Source organism: Tamandua tetradactyla, chromosome 9, assembly GCF_023851605.1.
Source record: "Tamandua tetradactyla isolate mTamTet1 chromosome 9, mTamTet1.pri, whole genome shotgun sequence".
NCBI classification, from domain to species: domain Eukaryota; kingdom Metazoa; phylum Chordata; class Mammalia; order Pilosa; family Myrmecophagidae; genus Tamandua; species Tamandua tetradactyla.
Window position 1 is genome coordinate 14,651,629 of NC_135335.1, and position 5,457 is coordinate 14,657,085.

The window sequence follows — 5,457 nt, forward strand, 5'->3', positions numbered from 1 at the left end:
ACTCTAGGCATTCCTAGAATATTACGAAGCTGTAAGACAGAATAAAGTTATGAAGTATGTAACAACATGGATGGACCTTGAGGACATTATGCTGAGTGAGATTAGCCAAAAACAAAAAGACAAATACTGTATGGTCTCACTGATATGAACTGACATTAGTGAATAAACTTGGAATATTTCGTTGGTAACAGAGACTATCAGGAGATAGAAATAGGGTAAGATATTGGGTAATTGGAGCTGAAGGGATACAGATTGTGCAACAGGACTGAATGTAAAAACTCAGAAATGAACAGCACAATACTACCTAACTGTAATACAATTACGTTAAAACACTGAATGAAGCTGAATGTGAGAATGATAGAGGGAGGAGGGCTAGGGGCACAAATGAAATCTTAGAAAGAAAGATAGACGATAACCATAGCTTTTTGATCAAGTCTCTCCTGTAATTTGGGTTATCAGTTAATTTTCAGTGTAAAAGGAGAATATTTCTAGGCGATAAATCAAAACTGAATTTTGCATTTCACTGCAGACTGATTTTAACCAGCTGATGTCAATAAATGGCTATAAACTTTGAACAGCGAGACTTGTTTTAAATAGTTTTGTACAAATTTATGGCCTCATTTCTCCCATCCAGTGTGTTAATTCTTAGACTTCGATTTGCTTAACTAACATGAAGCTTCCTCTTTTCAGTTCAAACAAAACCCCTCGCTTTCCCCTTTCACTGAATACTTAATGAGTTTCCTCACTGAGCTATTTCCTTACTGGTCACATATTTGAACACATTACAGTTATATTTTATTTTAAGCTCTATGGATCTTTATTTTATTTGTTGAAAGAATTACCAAATATCAGAGAATTGAATAAAAAAATCTCATAATTTTTTCTAACTCAATACACAGTCTTTGAAATTCTTAATGCTGTTAATTTTTTTAAAAAATATTTTATTGACATAAAATGTCATCTTTGTCTTAAACTAATTGGCATTCAGACCAAATCCCTTCATCGCTAACTTTTATAACCAAATTCTCATCATTGAATATACAATTAGATTTATAATTACAGATCTCTCATTATTTTTTAATTTAAATGTAATGATTTTTTTCATTTAAATTCCATCTATTTGTGGTTGTTTCTTATTTTGACAAATGACAGTACATAAAAACATACCATAAATGATCTTTTATTTTAGAATAAATGCATTTATTTAAGTAGAAAAAGTTTGGGTAAATGAAGTAAATAAACTAAGTAAATAATATTGCAACTGGTTTAGAGTTGTGGTTCTTGAATTATAGAATTTAGAGGTAGAGCACTTTTTCTAAGATAGTGCAATTCAAAAAAACTCAACTCCTTAAGAAGTATCATATGGTATTAAGAAATGTAACAGCCTAATTCCTAAAGAGTCAATATGTTCAATATGGTGAACACTAAAAATAGCACTTTTTTCCTCCTATTCGGGTTCTCAAAATCTTTGTAATTTGTACTTGAGTAACCAAGACTCACAGGATATGAAGACAACAACCTCATTCTTTCCCCTCAACTATCCTTTCTAAACATCCTCAGTGAGGCCAGTTCTCCCTTGCTTCTGGTTTGAAATCTAGGGTAAGTTACTATCAGCTAAGGAGGAGTTTTCCCATTACTTCAGTAATTAAAATGGACAGTCTGCTTCAAGAGGCAAAACCCAACCTCATTTAAAATTTAAGCTTCTGATTCTCGGTTTGGGCCTGCTTAGGCAGGACACTTGGCATGGCAAGTGACAGAGAGGACTCTCTTCTCTGTTTTTTTCTCACCTTTCTCCCCGGCTTGCTAACGGGGACAGCTGAGCCTTACGGAATGAAGACCAGGAATGGAGGGAGTTGAGGGGCAGAAAAAGCCTTCCTTGAGTGGTACTTTCCCAGGTCAGTGTCAGTGCTGCCCAGGCTGGCAGGTGTTGGATACACTTGTGATTCCATCTCTTGGGTCCTTTGGCTTCAATTCCCATCACTAGACTAATGCACTAGCTCAGCTGGCAGCTCACGATTCCTCCCCTGCCCTCTCTGGTTCATCTGAATTCACCAGAACCTCTGTAGCCTCCTTCTCTGAAGGTCTCCATTCTTCCTCGAGGCATCCTTTGGGAGCCAGCTCTAAGACGAGCCAGCTGGAGTCTCTCACATAGCTTGTATGTAGCTGCACAGACCATTCTCATACAGCCTACTTTTTTGCTCAGCTGTGGTGACAGCCTTTGAAGAGGCCCCCATAAACCCTGCCTCTTGGTGTCCACGTCTTTGTATGATACACTCCGCCTGGCTATAGGCGAGACCCATGACTTGTTTTTAACCCACAGAATCCAGAAAGGATGACTTGATGTGTGTGATTAGTTGTATGTGACTAGGTGATTGCACTACCTAAAATTATATCACTGACTTGCTAGAATCTCTTCCTTTTCCTTGCTGGCTTTGAGTATGCAAGCAGGCATGTTATAGTATCACATGTGGCAAGAGATTTGCCTTTAGGAGCTGAGCAGAGCCTCCAGCCCACAGCCTGCAAGGGTCTCTGGCTCACAGCAGGAAAATGAGGCCCCTATTCCTACAGCTGCAAGGGACTGCCTTCTTCTAACAACTACGTGAGTTTGGAAATGGATCTTTCCCCACTGAAGCCACAGTTGAGACCACAGTTTATTTGGAGACTTGTGAGACCCTGAAGCAAAGAATCCAACTAAGCTGTGCCCAGGCTCCTGACCCTTAGAAACTGTGAGATTAAAAAAAAAAAGTGCATTGTTTCAAGCCACAAGGTCTTTGGTGACTTGTTATGCAGCAGTAGATAACTAATACATTGGTCATCAGGTCAGAGAACCTCTGCCTAGCCATTGCGGGTTCCTCAGAGTGTTTTCGGTACAACTCTAACATCTTCCCTAAACCACAGAGAATCTACACCAAACTCTCCACTGGAGCTCCTCTCTGAGCTGGAGATGAGGGGGAAAGTTCCTCCTTTCTTCTCCCGAACAGGGGGAAACACAGAATTTCAACAGATGACTTCCAATGAAATTCTTCAGTGAAGTATTCAAATGACATTCTGTTTCTAATGAAATGCTCTTACTTCCAGTTCATTCTTTTAAACTTCTTTCATAGGCTGGAAACCATTTTAGGCTATTTCCTGTGTACTCTCTATTTGGGGATATGGCAATTTACTTTATGAACTGGGAGCAACTGTTATCTCCATAGCAAACCAAGATTGGGGTGGTGGAAGTGGTATCTCCAAGTAGTGGCAATGACTGTATTTTGAAAATTTAAAAACGATAATAAAATTTCCGCTTGCCTTTTGTCATCCAAGTGTACGCAATTTCAAACAATAATGGTAATAAAATACTTCCAGAAAAAAAAAATCTGTTATTGATCTGAATTCTAATCTAAACAATTGCCTATGCCAGACCCTTCCCGTTGGCTTTCCCAAGATGTTCCATGGTGCCTTTTATTGTGCTGGACCATAGACATAACTGAGCAGAAAGAATTTCTGCCCTTAGAATGCCTTGTCTGAATTTTAAAAAGCTGCCCTTCCTTAAGATACTTTGCTGCCATCTGCTGGGCAGTTATAAAAAAAAGCCTACAAATCTGTGATTGCAAAAATAAGTGGAAACTTCTGGATTTGTGTAATATTCCACCTGCATAACCATATGTAATGGCATAGTGTGCATGTGTGTGTGTGTGTGCAAATGTGCACAGCTATCAGAAAGCAAGTGGATCTCTTAGATATATCTAAATCTAAGATGTAACAAGTTAAGATGTCATTTTCCGGTATGTATTGCTTTTCTTTTCTGTTTGGTCTAGCAAGAATAGTGCCAAAAAGTCACGTTTGTGGTCTTGAAGACTGTAGGTGATCTGTATGTGGGTGTGAGGCGTGGGTGGAGGAGGGAGCTGGGCTCTCTGGGGAAAGTAAAGGTGTCAGGATGTGGCAGGATGGGCCAGCTGTGTTGTTGAGGAGAGGAAGGAAGGAAAGATAAGGAGGAAACTCAAAAACTGTGCTGATGAAATTACCCTGTGTCAAGCAAGCATTCTTCTGTTTGTTAAATATTTTCTCAACCAATTGCTTTGGGGTACTGTTTTTTGTTTAATTATACCTATTTTAAGGGTGAAGAAAGAGAAACACCGAGAAGTTAAGGGACTCGCCCAGGATCACTGTTTTTGTGTGTTTGCGGAAGTAAACGGAGAGGCTCCTTAAGAGAAAGCACCCAGCTATTTGCCCTGAAGGACTAGTATTCTGTCCACTCCTTAGCCCCCACGGAATCCGAGTTCCAGGATTTGTAAGGGCAGGGCCAGACTGTTGCAAAAGGGATTTGTGGCAGTGTCTGTGTCAGAGATCCAGTGAAGGACCTGACATGCCCTAAACTCCAGGATACAATTTACCCACGCCAGCCACTTTGCTCATGGCAGTGCAGCAGACCTGCAAACACAACTTCAGGGATAAATTTCCTCTGCAGTGACTGGATTGGAGCAGGGGAGGGGAGGGCTCTTTTGCTTCTTCCCTGAAAAAAAAAAAAGACATCTTCCAAGGCAGTTGCAACTCTTCCATGCACTCACCCTGCAAGTCACAGTAGGAGGTGTCTTTGAACCTTCTGTTCACTGTACGAGTCTGAGACTTAGGTCCTTCCCAAATACATATGACTCTTGGGAAATTGAAACTTGATGTGCTTTTTTATAATGACGTTTGTGTTTGATTCGTTTCAGTTTGACAAGAGATTGACCGCTTGCTTAATATAAAGTATTTCAGGTTGAAAGTGTGGTGGAGCGAATCGTGTACCCCAGTTTGGACATGTTCTTGGTCTCTGTCCACATTTTTGTGGATAAGGACCTGTGCTGGTTGGAAAGGATGTATGTCCCCTAGAAAAACCATGTTTTAATCTAAATCCCATTTCATAAAGGCAGAATAATCCCTATTCAATATTGTATGTTTGAAACTGTAATCAGATCATCTCCCTGGAGATGTGATTTAGTCAAGAGTGGTTGTTAAGATGGATTAAGGGACGACATGTCTCCACCTATTTGGGTGGGTCTTGATAAGTTTCTGGAGTCCTATAAAAGAGGAAACGTTTTTGGAGAATGAAGGAGAAGTTCAGAGAGAGCAGAGCAGAACGACATAGCCATGAGAAGCAGAGTCCAGCAGCCAGCCACCTTTGGAGATGAAGAAGGAAAATGCCTCCTGGGAAGCTTCATGAAACAGGAAGCCAGGAGAAGAAGCTAGCAGATGATGCCATGTTTGCCATGTGCCCTTCCAGATGAGAGAGAAACTCTGACTGTGTTCACCATGTGCCCTTCTACTTGAGAGAGAAACCCTGAACGTCATCGGCCTTCTTGAACCAAGGTATCTTTCCCTGCACGCCTTTGATTGGACATTTCTATAGACTTGTTTTAATTGGGACATTTTCTTGGCCTTAGAACTGTAAACTAGCAACTCATTAAATTCCCCTTTTTAAAAGCCGTTCCGTTT